This window comes from Coenobita brevimanus, chromosome 6 (assembly GCF_032717465.1).
Source record: "Coenobita brevimanus isolate Jiangsu-jjx chromosome 6, ASM3271746v2, whole genome shotgun sequence".
Lineage (NCBI taxonomy): Eukaryota > Metazoa > Arthropoda > Malacostraca > Decapoda > Coenobitidae > Coenobita > Coenobita brevimanus.
The window spans coordinates 51758059-51773876 of record NC_136959.1 but is presented as its reverse complement, the minus strand read 5'-3'; the positions used below and the strand labels follow the sequence as shown (position 1 = coordinate 51773876).

Sequence of the window (15818 nt, the reverse complement as noted above, 5' to 3'; positions counted from 1 at the left end):
TATGCAATGGGTTTACACTTGATGCACTATTATTGTACATTGAAGCACGACTGTACAGCAGACCCCTGCTACACCAGACTAATTGGGGGAGGGAAGTCCAATCCAATAAACTGATAATACAGAATATCTGATGGTTCTCCCCCTGAAGTGGGGTTTCAAGCACATACTGCCCTGGAAAAATAAATGAGTAAAATGTTACATTCTAGCAGTAAAAAACTATAACCATTTTACACTAACTTGTCCCATAATTTTACACCTATATAACAGCATAGCTTCATGACTATCGCAGTGCAGTTGTATTACTACAGCCTTGTAAAACAACTCAGCAATTACCAGGGGGAGAGTGCCAAGTTGGGGTAAAAGAGCAGGAAACTCATGTACACTGTACCCGCAAGGATGGATGTACACTGCTCACACTCCCACTCTCCTCAGATGTCGTAGACCAAGTTATCTAGCATTCATCATCACTGTTGACAAAGATGGTTTCTGGTGGTTCTGGTGCCAAATCTGATATGGAGTCCTGAGGTTTTGGGGGATGTTGGAGGCTGTGCTGCTGGATCCTGAGGTTATGTGGAGGCTGGCTGAGGTTTCGAGGATGTTGATGCTACAGACGCACTGGGGGGCTCTGACTGTGTGTCGAGCTTCTTGGCAGCAGGAGTGGGCACAAGCTTGAAAAACTGGGAGATCTTAGCCTGGATTTTCCTTGACTGCTGCAGCTGCACTAGCTCCAGCATGATGGGCCAAAGGACTCATAATGTTGGCCAGATGCCCTCCGACTTTGTCTACCACAGTCAGGATGGTGCTGCAGCCATGAAAGGCCCTGGAGCTTCCTCCTCCTCTTTGTCAGTGTATTAGAGCTCAGTCACAATCTCCTCTTCCATCTGGTGATGATAGCCAAGGACACCAGCATCCTCATCCAGCCACTCTTGCAGCTCCTTTGCAAGGTTTACCAGGCCTGCAGCTGCCAACATTTCTGCCAGCCTCAGTGGTTAAATCCCCTTAAAATCATGCAGTGGTGCTGGAGTTTCATGGGTTCTGAGGAGTTTGCACCATCCATTCCTGAGCATGGCAAGAGGCCTTCTTCCATGCCTCTAGTCATCCAGTTGAAGATAGCATTCTTGATGGTGTATTTCTTAAAGCTGTGAGGGGACGTCTGGTGTCCTCAGTCTTCCTGGTCCATCCCATCTTTGGTCACAGCGAGACACAGGGGCAGATAGAGGTTTCTGTACTGCCTCTTTGCCATCCATCCATCCATCCATCCATCATCCAATCCTATGTTGTCCTATGTGGAGCGTAGAAGCCCAGGGCTCGGCAAGTTGGTTTTGACATTTAAGATGAGAGCGACCAGCCTCACTCATCCCTGAGTGGCATAACATGAGCAATAAACCCCAACCACCCCTTGGATATAAACCTTCACCGGCTCAATCCAATTGGAACGCCTTAATTATGAACTAAACCACCAGGCACCACAATTTGGTTATATGGTTACCACCCAGCGTAGTAAATGGTTTCCTGGTGTACAGGAAACCATTTGGCTTGTCACTCAGTGTAGAGTCACCCACAGACAGAAGCAAGAGGAAAGAATGAAGGAAAGAAAGACAGAAGGGGGAGTGTAGAGTCACCTGTAAGCAGAAGGAAGAGGAAAGAATAAAGGAAAGAAAGACAGATGAAGATGGAAGGAAGGAAGATAGGAAACGGCAGACACCCAAAGCAGCACTACATCAAGAGAGTGGATGGCGAGTGACCCCACCTACCACCCTCTCTTAGTTCATGGGCTGGATAAGAGCAGTGGTGTTGGCTGGCAGGAATAAAACCTTGATTTGAACCTTGATTTCTCCATCCTTGCTGCAGAGTTTGGTGGAAGAAAGAAGGGCTGGTGCATTGTCCAACAGCAAAACTGCCTTCTTGTCATAATGACTGATGCCATACCCTTTCTGGTTTTCTTCATGAAAGGGTCAAAACTGTAGTGGAACCAGTCATGAATAATATCCTGGGTCATGGGAAGCTTGGCCATGAGGTCCTTGAGTGACCTGGGTTGCTTGTTCTTATCTACTATAAATGACTGTCGATGATAAAAGACATCTGCATTGGAACACTCCAGAATGGAGAGACACTTCTTCATTATCTTATGCCCTGGAGTGCTGCCAATATCTTTGGAAGCCTGAGTATTCGAAGGAGGGCACACCACAAGAGCCAAGTTTCATCAGCATTGCAAATATGAAACTCATCCATCCCTTCCTCCTCCAACAGCTTTCAAAGATGCTCGATAATCGGCTCCATGGCATCGACACTGACACTGACATGAACATCTCGCCAGTTATGACCTTATTAACAATGCCATGGCACCTCCTGAACATCAAAAGCCAGCGATCAGTACAGCTGAAATCTTCGACTCCAAGGTAGGCAGCAAGCCTTTGTGCAGTGTGCTGGATGCTCAGGCCACACACACAGACACTTTCAGCTCACTCCTGTGTGTGCCATTTACACACCTCTTCATCAAGTTTCTTGTTGGGCAGCTTCCTGGTCCTATATACATTCTTCCACTTCCTCCTGCCTTCCATTTTCTACATGACCTCTTTTGTTTTGTCCTTTGCCTTCAAAAGTTCATGCAGGGTCAAACTCTTAAGGCTATACTTGTGAATGAGGTCACCCCTGCTTGTCCCTATCTCACGTGCCGTGATCACTTCCATCTTCTCCGCAAGGGTCCTAATTCTATTCTTTGCTTTTTCAGTAAAGGAAGGGCCAGGAGATTTCTTACAAGGTGCGATTTTTCACAATTACCATGGGAAAACACATGCCACACTTTGAATTATTTATGTGACGATGCAAGTAACGCTGACGTCACAAAAGATGCAGCAAGGTTGAGGCTGACCACATGCGGTATAGTATGTCTACTAGAAGTAGCCCCCAAATAGCTTTACATGACACCATTTCCCACCCACTCCTCCCCATCCTAGCACAAATGGGTGGGAAAAACCACGGACAACATTATTAACTGTTCTCAGTCCCCCCACGTGTAAGGAGCTATCTGGTTAGGCCTGTGTCATATGCCTCATGTAACAGATAGTGTATGTTAAAGGCAATAAAAGTGTCTGGCGGCCCAGAGCCGTCTCGAAAATCTGTGTGACTTTTCCCATTTAATAGATGATATCCGAGTTCAATGGTTTGTCTAGGGGCCTTCAGCATGTTCATTAAACTTGATATTTGGTCTACCAAGGTCTGCTAAAGCGAGCATCTACTGTATACAATATGCAAGTGCAGAATATTCAAAATTCATTGTTATGTACAGACCCTGATACAGTACAGGTAATCCCTAGTATCCAAACAACCAATTTTCGGATTTTTGCTCTTGTGAATTACCATTTGTGCACTAGTTATTACTAACAACAGAGCGGACCCTGAGATATGATACCCCTAGATGCGATACCCCAGCATAACGATGGGGTAGAAATACCACCATACCCAGCTGAACGATGGCCAAACCCCAGTATAATGATGTTTTTACCTTTTTATCAATTTTAATGATATTTTAGACTTTACAGTATGTGTTTAGGTTGATTTATAAACTGTTTTTAGATTTAGATTAATGTGCTTTAGTCATAGGTGGGGTGAACATTGTCATTTTGGGGTACAGTTTACTAAGTTTGATTTTTTCCAGACTTATTTTTAACCATTTTCAGATTTAATTTTTGGGTTTAGGCGAATTATAATCTGCTTTTAGGCTTAGTTTAGTTTGTTTTAAAGCTATTTGGGGGTTTAGGTTAGCTGGAAACTTGTTTTTGGACTCATTTGGGTGGGTGTGGGACTTGGCTGGGGGGAAACCCAAGGTTCAAAAGTGCATCCCTATACTTTACATGTTAAATCTACCCCAAGATATGATGCCCCGCTTAGCGATGGGTTTTTACTTAACCAACTGCATCGTTAAACCAGGGTATGCCTGTATTCCCATTTAACTGATTCCCTGATATGAAATTCCATACATAAAGTATGCTAACTTTTAAAAATATTTCCAAAAGACTGCAAAAATCTCCTTAATACTGCTAGATTTCTTGCCATTTTGTAAAATCCTACACAACACTGCTCAATTTTCTTGCCACCATGCTTTACAAATTGCTGCTAAATGGAAACAATTATGGCTGCATGGAGATCTATGGGGAAAAGGCAGTAAAGTGGCAAAATTATGGCACAGTGCTACATAGTCAGCAATAGTGGATGAGAGTTTACCACTGATTTTCAGTTGTGAATGTTGTTACTATACATTATACAATTTCTGTTTCTGGTATTGCTCTTCTTTAGGTATGAGGGGTGACTGATAAGTTCGTGGCCTAAGGTACAATGACTGAATTTTAGACAACTTAACTCCTTCACACCCGATGATGCAAAACAAGTCTAAACAGTGTTAGTCTGAAGAGGAACTGATAACGCACTATGACGCACTTGTCAGTGTTGGTTTGAAGGGATGTCGATTAGGCAATTTGGACAAAAATATCCACCAAAAATTATGTTTTAGCATGAAATGCATCAATATTTGGTGCACCATAGGGGAGGGTGTCTATTTCCAGGCCAACACTCTCAAACAGTCGGTATTCTCTCAGTTTTGTTTTGTTTTTTTCTCGAAAACTATTGGTTGTATCAGAATTCTGATAACACCACGTGAAAGTTCAAGAAATTCTGCATCTGAACATATGCTTAGCTCTTGCATTATGTGGGCAAAATTTTGTGCTAGAGTGCAGGGTTTATTTTCACTGTTGAACAACAGTATCCATTTTGGTACTTTCACAGTACTTTACTTATCAATTTTGTGTGCTTTTGCTAGCTTATCATATAGTATAAACATCAGGGAGGACAATGGTATACAGTTTATACCATTATAACCAATTTCTGGGGCAAATAAAATACTTGGGAATGTTTTCCTTTGTGCACAAGTCCAACCTGCCCTCGCAGCATATTCTCTAATCGTTTTGTTTCGTTCCATTTTTAAAGGCTCCAACATGCTTGCATGCATTGGCCTTGGTCACCTAATGGCAGCTCTCCATGCTGCACAATCCATTGCAGCCTCCCTGTTCAGTCCCTTAGCCCCACCCCCAATATTAACACTTCTCACCTTCCTCACCCAATTATCATCCCCCATCCTCTCCACATGTCCAAACCATCTCAATCTACCTCTCCTCATCACAACACCAATACACTCCAGTCCCATCCTACCTCTCAACTCTTCCACTGTAAACCCAGCCCCCCCCCCCCCAGACCTTGCATGCAGGGATGCACTACACATCCACCTAATCACTGTCATTTCTGTACGTCTGAGCCGGCGAATATCCTCCTCCTTTACTGCCCAGGTCTCATTACCATACTGCATTACACTCCTAACACATGCTGCATACAAAGACCCCTTAGCAAGCAGGGAGAGTCCTCTCAATGTCAGGATAAGCAAGAGCTCCCTGAACTTCTTCCAACCACTTCTCACCCTAGCCACAGAGCTAGCTCCAGCCCCACCTCCAGCACACAACATGTCTCCCAAATAACAAAATTCTTCCACACACTCAAGAGATTTACCAGCAAGTTCAATCCTTTCACACCTGACAATCTCCACCTGCTCTCACCGACACGCCGTACACATAAAATCAGCATTATCTTGCAGTCTATCTCTGATACCACTACATCTCTTGTGCACCCATTTATCATAAACACCGCACAAGATGGAATTACTTCCCACGCCCTTGTGGCAAACTGCACATGGCCACTCTCCCTTGTCTTTGACAGTACCACAACCAACCCCAGATATCATCACTTTTGTTTTATCTGCATTTACCCTTAAGCCCTTGTGCCCCATACCATCTCTCCACTTCCTAAACCTTTCCTCCGCCTTCCTTTCGTTCTCTGCAATCAACACCAAATCATCAGTATACAAACATCTCCCACGGGAGTCCGTTTCTAAAGTCACGTGAGAGGGCTTCAAAACTGACCCCTGATGCACACCAACATCATGTCACACAAACAGAAAACTTACAGCATGCGAAGGGGTTAACATAGTCTTTTTCAACACACATGTCACACAAACAGAAAACTTACAGCATGCGAAGCGGTTAACAGAGTCTTTTTCAACACAGTCTCCTTGCAAATTTACACAGCAGTCATGGAGCATATGGATCCCTCCTTTGTCGAAGTTAGCATCTTGAGTCTCCAAGAAGTGATCTACAGCATCAATGATGTCATTATCAGTGGCAAAATGGCAACCATTGAGCTCCTTTCTGATCTTGGGGAACAGGTAGTAGTCTGAGGGCGCCAAATCAGGTGAATCGGGTGGGTGATCTACAGGCTGGAATCCACATCCATGGATAGCAGCAATGGACACCATGGACTTGTGAGCCATAGCGTTGTCTTGGTGGAAGAGCACCCCTCTTATCAGCTTCCCATGTCGATTCTTCTTGATTTTCTCTTGCAGCTGCCTCAAGAGATGAACGAAGTAGGCCCTGGTGACAGCGTGACCCTTTTCCAGGTAATCCACCACCAGCACTTCTGCATGCCAAAAAATGGAGGCCATCACCTTCCCTGCTGACATCACCGACCTGACCTTCTTGGGAGCCGGAGGTCATGCATGTTTCCACTGTTTCGACTGTTCTTTCATCTCTGGTTGGAAGTGGTGCACCCGTCTCATCCATGGTCAAAAATTTCCGAAGGAATCTCTCGGGGTCTGCATAAAAATAGCAAGATTGTCTTTGGACATGTTGTGCCAAATCCACTTCTGATCAGGTCCAGGGAGCTTCGGGACCCAATATGCTGAAATCTTGATTACTTGGAGTTCACTGCATATAACTGCATGGACGCAGATACCCACCCGTGAAAATGTAATGCCCATTATTCGTCCATCTGCCACGACCATGTCATGGATTTTGTCACTGGTTTCCTGTGTGGTGACACTGACAGACCTTCCTGGGTGAGGGTTATCTTCCACACTTTCCTTTCCTCATATAAATTCAACAGCCCACTTCTCAACCAAGCTGTAGGAAGGGGTATCCTCCTTTAGTGTCGCTACCGTGTCCTCGTGGACCTCCCTGGGTGACATGCCCTTGATACTGAGGTAGCGGATGACTGAACAATAGATGATATTCTCCATTTTCTAAAAAACTGCTGACTCTTGAATTTCAATTATATGGAACAGAAAAACTACAACAGTTATGAATTTCAAACTTCCTGCATAATCATGCAATGAGTTGAACTGTACATAAATTTAGTAAGAACTGTACAGCTCATCTCCTTGTACCTTATGCCACAGACTTATCAATCACTCCTTGTACAGGTATTTACTATATTGTGCCTTGATGTTATGACTGGCTGGGTACAGTCAGAGTAAAGCTGCCTCTTTTGGGAGTGCTTTTGTTGTCAGCTGGAAGTCTACTAAGGATGGCAATGGATTGTGGGAAAGGTAAGAATTCAAATTTCATAATATGAATTTTGTCTTACTACGTACTGAATGACTTTCGTTCAAAGCACTGAGCTCCTTTACGTGCCTATGAACTATATTCTGATGATGTGAAGGGGCTGGGTAAAGTCACAAGACTAAATCTTCGTGGGCATTTGATGTATCGTCATGGAACTCACTTAACTGCATAATGCTGACATTCATTTTAAATATCAGTCTTTGAAAGGTCTTTTATTAAGTCTGTTTTAATACTATACAGGCATCCCTTGTAATATGATGGGGTTATATTGTTAGAAAACTGATTGGAAAATGAATTTAGCTCTCTGTTATCTAGTTTTTGTTTTATCTTGAAGGGAAGTATCTTGTGGGCTCCTGGCCTTTGGTTCCTTCTTTCTTGCATTTAAAACACACAAACACACACACACATATACACACACACAATCATAATACAGGTTCAACAGAGTTGCACTAAATCCCAGGACTCATGTACAGAAATAATTTTCCCACCCTTGTAAGGGTATTTCTATGTGAAAAGAACCCCACACGCAGTGCTTACAAATGTTTGAAAAGAAAAGATATCATCAAATCCCATTTTGCCTCTTTCCAAGTGTAGGTGTCCTAGACTAGGCAACCATTCGTCCAGAACATTTAAGGGTAGGAAATTGACCTACAACCCTAGTAGCATCTACAAGAGAGATGAGCCTTTGGCTACCTCTTCGACTCAAACTATGGTACTTGGGCCACAATGCACTCCAACTACGGTGCTCTACCAGTCGTGCCATCACAGATGATTAATAAGAGACACATTTTACAGTATTTCTCCCACCAACTAGAGTCTAGTCTGGTCCAAGTTGTCATCATGTGTCCCCTCCTTCCCCACCACCCTGGAGGCATAGAATAGTATCCAACAACATACTACAGTACTGTACTGACACTGCACAGAGCAGTAAATACTGCACAATTGCACAGGATAGTAATGATGATCATAGGCAATGTTACAATCCCTGTAGGCAATATTAAGATCCCTGTGGCAACATGAGAGTGAGAGAGAGAGAGAATTGGGTTGTGGGCACGATGGCAGATGACCATATCCTGTATCTGTTATTGTAGTCGTCAATTTGTGCAGGATGCAGCCATTTTGAGAGACAGATGACTGTGGCCTTGTGCCCAAGGCATGTACAGGGTGCTGTACGGAACCGAGGCATCATTATGGATTGTATAAGTGAAAATGACTACCAATGAAAAAGGCATCCTAAAAAAACTGTGAAGGTATGAGCAAATGAATATGGAGTATGGTGGGGGTGCTCATCATCCACTCACTCGATGTAGTGCTGCTCTCGGGTGTCTGCCCTTCCCTCTCCACCCTCCTTTCCTGCCTTCCTCTTCTGTCTTTCTTTACTTCATTGTTTCTTTGTCTTTCTGCCTGCAGGTGGCTTTACACTCCCTCTTTTGTCTTTCTTTTCTTCATTCTTTCCTCTTCTTCTGCCTACGGGTGACTCTACACTGAGTGACAAGCCAAATGGTTTCCTGTACACCAGGAAACCATTTACTACACTGGGTGGTAACCATATAACGAAATTATGGCACCTGGTGGTTTAGTGGGTAATTGCAGCGCTCCAGTCGGATTGAGCTGGTGAAAGTTTATATCCTAGGGGTGGTTGATGTTAATGCTCACATAATGCCACTCAGGGATGAGTGAGGCTGGTCACTCTCATCTTAAATGTCAGGACCAACATGCCTAGCCCCTGGCTCCTATGCTCCTCATGCGGCAAAGTGGGATAGGATGATGGATGGATGGATAGAACATATAACGAGAAATGCCCGTACCAGTATTATATACGGGAAAAATTAGCTTACATGCCAATGAACCAGTCAAGTGAATTAAAATAACGCAGCATGTGAAAGCAACATGACCCAAGTGTAACCAGTCTCTCTCAATGATGCCTAGACTGCCAGATGTCACCACATCACCACCACCACCATCACAGCTGAGTATCCATGGTAAACAAACCTCATATGGTAACATGTCAAGTGAGGAGTTATAAGGCAGGGCTGTAGGATACTGACTGAAATGGGTACATCACTTCTGTACAATTGCTGGTATGGCTGGTGCAGATATGATCTTGAAAAAGTCATTACTGTACCACTCTACCAATGATATAACACGACAGTAGGATGAAAACTGAGGTGAACTTTAATTTGTAGATAAAACACAGGTATGTACCCTAGATGAAACTTATCTCTTTGTTCTTCTTTATATCTTTCTTGTTTATAAGCATACAATAATGCAGACGTATTATCAAATGAGATACTGTGAAGTCTAGTGAACAGCTGTTCTGATCTGAGAATAACTTGAGTATAGGGTGGAGTTGTTGAATTTTGAAAAGACTAAACACACAGCTGACTCTGTAAAAAAAAAAAAAAGTTTGGATATTTTTTTTAACCATACATTTGTCAGCTCAGGTGTGAACAGATTTGTCTTATGAGAACAGTCACATGGAGCAGACCTGCATGATAGTATCTGTGATGATATAAAGTAGACTGATGCTATGATTTAAGTCTGGATGAGCTATAACACTGAAGAAGACTTTAGGCCAAGGGCTTCCAAATTTTTCTCCTCTGAAGCCCCCTGAACGATACCATAACATCAGTGGACTTCATCTGCGTCTGAAGTAGCAAAGCAACTCTGCTTGAATGACCATGCTGATATAAAACTGTAATAATTGGGATGAGTACGAAAATGGATGCACTGCATGCACATCAATGAATGCTCATGATCATCATCATCTAAACCTGTGTTGTCCCATCAGGAATGTAGAAGCCCGGGGCTAGGCAAGTTAGTCCTGACATTTAAGATGAGAGTGACCAGCCTCACTCTTCCCTGAGCAGCATTACGTGAGCAATAAACCCCAACCACCCCTTAGATATAAACCTACACAGGCTCAATCCGATTGGATCGCCTTAATTACCCATTAAACCACCAGGTACCATAATTTGGTGACATGGTTACCAACCAGCACAGTAAATGGTTTCCTGGTGTTTAGGAAACCATTTGGCTTGACACTCAGTGTAGACTCACCCACAGGCAGAAGGAAGAGGAAAGAATGAAGGAAAGACAGAAGAGGGAGTGTAAAGTCATCCGTAGGCAGAAGGAAGAGGAAAGAATGAAGGCAGAAGAGGGAATGTAAAGTCACCTGAAGACAGAAGGAAGAGGAAAGAATGAAGGAAAGGCAGAAGAGGAAGGAATGAAGGAAGAGAGGAAAGGGCAGATACCCAAAGCAGCACTACATCAAGTGAGTGGATGGTGGGCACCCCACCTATGAAACTGATAACTCAAAAGCTACTGCTCAAACTGTACACTGGCTATTCGGTTACCACTAACTGAGGAGAGAAACAGATCATCTTCCACATGAAATAGATTATCACATTCTTTCAGTTTGATGCTTACCAGTTTGGAAAACTCTGTTTTAGAGATAGGTAGACGAGATTAACAGAGGTTCTTCTCTCCGATTCTATGGCAAGTGTGTCGGAATGCTAGGCATTCATCTTGCATTCCCTCTAGTTATGCTCTGCATGAGAGAGACAGACAGACAGACAGACAGACAGACAGACAGAGACAGACAGACAGACAGAATTCACAAGCCTTCCCTCAGGAAAATTATCAAGTTCTCAATGAGCCCAGCCACTAAAAAATTCACCAAGACTCTCCTGAGAAATACATTATGTCTCCACCCCTATGGCCACAGTCCCATTATGGGAACAATTGCCTTAAGCTGAATGAATCTGGCATGGCAAATTTATTTTCTCATTATCATACTGGATATGCTTGTTAGTTAGTTAGTTAGTTTGTTTTTTAAGATTTACCAGGGGAAGAATTATGGAACAGTTATCATCATCATCTTTATATGGACCTCCTTTCCCACCCTAGGGCAGGGTGAGGAGTAACAACATCCAGACAGCCAAAGTTTGCCCAATCCAATGGGTCACGCTTCCATTCACTCATCCTTCGAGCCCACAGAATCCTGGCTCTATCTGACAAGCCAAAAAACTTTCACTACATTCTGTAGCTTCACATAAATGTATCCAATTGAGCCAATATAAAAATTACACTAGCATACAGTATATGGGAAAATTAAATTTGACATACAAAATTACTTAATGGAATGGTTACATGAAATGTAACTCTTCCATATATCGAGATATTACTGTACTGTAAATGTAAAACCTATGTATAATGCACACTCCTCATGGAGAAACTCAGCATAAGGTGAATGAAAAAATAAACAAACAAATAAAAAATAAGAGGACAGCTGACAATGGAAAATATCCCCTAAAAGAGATCAACTCTGGGATATTTGGTAATGTGCCTCCATTGAATCCATATTACAACCTCCCCACTTAACAATAATTCTATCTATCTATCTATCTATTGCCAGACGCCTTAATCCCGTTTGGGGTGGCCACAAACAAATCACCTCCAAGTCGCCCTGTCCCCCGCCATTTCACTGCCCTGCTCCCAACTCACACCCCCCTCTCTCATATACCTCTCCACCCCATCCCTCCATCTCATCCTCGGCCTCCCCCTCCCTCTTCCCCCCTCCACCTCACTCACATACACTCTCTTCATCAGTCTTTCACCCTCCATCCTCTCCACATGGCCAAACCACCTCAGTGTGTTCCTCATAACGCTTCCTATCACATCCACATCCACACCACAACGCTCCTTTATATCCTCATTCTTCAGCCTGTCTCTCCATGTGACTCCACAGGCTCCTCTTAAATAACTCATTTCCACTGCTCTCACTCTTGACTTGTGTCCTTCCAACAACGTCCAAGTTTCACTTCCATACGTTAGAGTTGGTATCACAATACTGACATATAATAACTTTTTCACTTCCATGCTCACTTCCCTGTTTCTTATCACTGCTTTTAAAGAACAAGCAACCTTTCTTCCCTGCTGTACCCTTTCAAGCACTTCACCCTCCAAACTTCCATCCTTACTCATCACGCCACCCAAGTACTTAAACGTACTCACATTTTCCAATTCCTCACCATCCAACCTCGCTGTACATTCACTGACTTCACCTCTCTCAAAGACCATCACTTTAATCTTCCCTACATTCACCTTTAGATTCCATTTCTTACACACTCTCCCAAACTCATCCACCAAGCCTTGCAGCTCCCATTCGTCTTCACTCAACAACACAGTATCATCTGCAAACAACAGTACAGGGAGTTTCCAAACACTATCCTCTCTCACCAGGGCCACTCCAACATCCACTACCCTACCTTATACCTCTTTTATTACCCCATCCATGTACAGATTGAACAACCATGGAGACATGACACATCCCTGTTTCAACCCAACTTTCAAAGAGAAAAATTCACTTAGTTCACCATCCACACGCACTGCAGCCTTCGCACCATCGTACATACTCTTCACAGCATTCAACAACTTCCCATCTACTCCATATATTCTTAACACTTTCCACAATCCTTGTCTATCCACCCTGTCATATGCTTTCTTCAAATCCATGAAAGCTGCATACGACTTCTTTCCCTTCTCTAGAAACTTTTCCACTAAAGATCTAAGAATGAATATCTGATCTACACAACCTCTTCCCTTCCTAAAGCCTCCCTGTTCTTCTCCAACTAATTCCTCTGTTCTTTCTCTAACTCTGTCAATAAGTATCCTACCATACACTTTTCCTATTATACTAAGAAGACAAATGCCCCTATGATTACCACACACTTCTTTTTCCCCTTTTCCTTTGTACAAGGGAATAATTATACCTGACTTCCAATCCTCCGGGACTCTACCTTCCTCCCAGGCCAATCTGCACATCTTCCACATCCATTCTACTACTATCTCTCCCCCATGCTTCAGCATTTCACCACACACTCCATCAATTCCTGGGGCTTTCCCCAATTTAACTTTCTTCATTGCTTCCACAAATTCTATCCTACTGATTTCTTCCTGTCTTCTCACCTCCCTCCTTCTCCCAGCCATTCCCCAGCCACTTATACTCGCATTAATTCACTTAACCCCTTAACCGCGGGGCGTCACTTTCGTGACGCTTGGGAGCAAGGGATCATACCGCGGGGCGTCGCTTTTGTGATTCTGTGTTATTTTGAATTCACCCGGGCTTCCAAGTGGGGGCTTGTATCATCTATCAGTATTGCCAATGTCCAACACTAGTCAGCACTCCTAATCTCATCTGTACTCCCATCCATTGTTGACAATTTAGCCATTTCTCCCCATTCTTGACTCCCCTCCCTACCCCCCCTCCATTACCCTATCCTCTCACCTGCCTGGCCGTGCTACGCTAAGTAAATCTTCCCTGGAATTTTTCACTGATTTCATCCATTGAAATAAGCCCTATGCCTTATTCTTATACCAAATAATATATACAAGAAAGAAATAAGGTAAGTGAGAGTACCATACACCTGGAATTGGCTAATTATCACCTGACAACACTTCACGTGCACTCGTTCGCTAATTTTCGATATTTCCCCTTGAAATATGCCGTATAATCTATTTTCGTAATAAATATACATTTAAGGAGGGAAGGGAGAAGCCTAAGTGATATTTACATTCACCTGGAACTACCTAATTTATAATGTATTGTCTAGATTCCATGCCAATCATTTCATTGCTATAAATAGCTGTGTCAAGAGGCTAAACGTTGGCAGTGCTGATTTCCCTAGGTAGGCCTCCACCCCGGCCCACCCTTATCAGTTCACTCTCATCTTCCAGTGTGGGGGTACATCTGTTCACTCTTGCTAGCTTCAGGGCCTTTCCACCCCCATGCAAAGGGCCCTGTGACCTTTACCCCCTACTAAACCTCGTGTAGAAAGAGGTAAAGGGCTGACAATTGATAAAAGAGTAACTATGATCTTTCTAACTGAGTAAAACAGTGCAAGTGGAATTATAAATAATGTGTAAACAGCAAGTGAAAGTAATGAATGTAAATATACATGAACAGTGGAAAATAGTTCTATAAGTTACTTCAAGTGACAGTGCATAACACAGTGTAAATAAAATAGAAATGTAAATAACGTAAATAAAATAGAGAATGTAAATAGAAATGTAAATAAGTAGTATTATAAGAATACGAGTATATACCCTAGGAGTAATGAAAGTGAAAGTTTCACTCTAACATGTCTGAATACTATGAGTTATGAGAGGGAAATTGAAAGTGACATTCACTCTCAATGCTAGTATACAGGACGAGAAAGTGAATGCTACGTATTTTACTGAAAGAAATTGAATCCCTACAGTGACAATAAACTAATACTACTGAAGGAAACTTATGGATAAAGACTGTAGATATATATAAGTGTTATATAGTAATAGAAATATAAAGTGTGAGGGGTTTTATGAATAATAAATGACAGAGTACCAAGAGCGAACTAGCGCAAGTGCGACGGTCAGACGCGCTCGTAATTTTCATTGCTTTCACAGTTTTTTTTTTTTTTTTTGGAGTATGGATCCCAAACTACTTGAAAATCATAGAGTAGTGTTTATAGTGTTAATATCTGGCTGTGGTAATCATATTACGGGTTGTCGGGAAGTGTAAAGTGGAGACTTCATTACCCAACTTCAGAGGTCTCCACAAGTCCTACGGTAACCGACGAAGGCTCAACAAACATTCCAGGAGAAAGCTGAAGGTATGTGCCATAAGCATATATAATTTTAATATTCTAGGACTAATAACTGATTTTTGGCAAATATTTTTTGAGAGTGTGTCGGAGCCCGAATAACCCCGCGGCACACACAAAACATTGGTAAACATGCCCGCGGTGTAGGGGTTAATGAAACATTTTAAGGTAACATATCCCAAGCTTTCAGGAAGGGATACTTATATGGTGTAACATGACTGATTCAGTGCAGTACTGTATGATTAAAAGGATGCTAAACCATCATAGAAACAAAGAGTGCTCAAAAACAAAGTATTCAACCTGGAAAAAAAAAAAAAAAATCAAATTACATGGTCCATGAATATGAATATGAAAACAATAATATATCAAGAAAAGACAGAGTTAACATTAAAAACAAGGTAACTTCTAAGATTCCACACCTAGAATATGGGTATTAAGCCAGAGATCTGTGGCACAGCTAAAAAGAGAAGTAGGTAGGCTTATGCTCCACAATATGAGGTCTGTGATCCTCCCCTCCTCCCCTCTTCCAATACATAATTTTTTAACCCACTCCAGCCTGGCAGATTTTTCACCAATGACCTCCCCCAATCCCGGCAGTTGTTGTTTTTTTTGTTTTTTTTGTTTTTTTTTAAATAATAAGCTAAAACCTCTTCTTTTTATGAGAAACATCAAAATTCATAAAATTGCTCACCTGAGCTTAAAAATGCCGGTACAGGTGACTATACCCTCACCT

General features: G+C 42.6%; 1 protein-coding gene across 3 annotated transcripts in view; it reads right to left on the bottom strand.

The window, feature by feature from the left end:
- Positions 1-15818, bottom strand: part of Nsun5 (Nop2/Sun-like domain containing protein 5) — a 146140-nt gene that overhangs the window by 108996 nt on the left and 21326 nt on the right. The gene's annotated exons all lie outside the window — the stretch shown is intronic.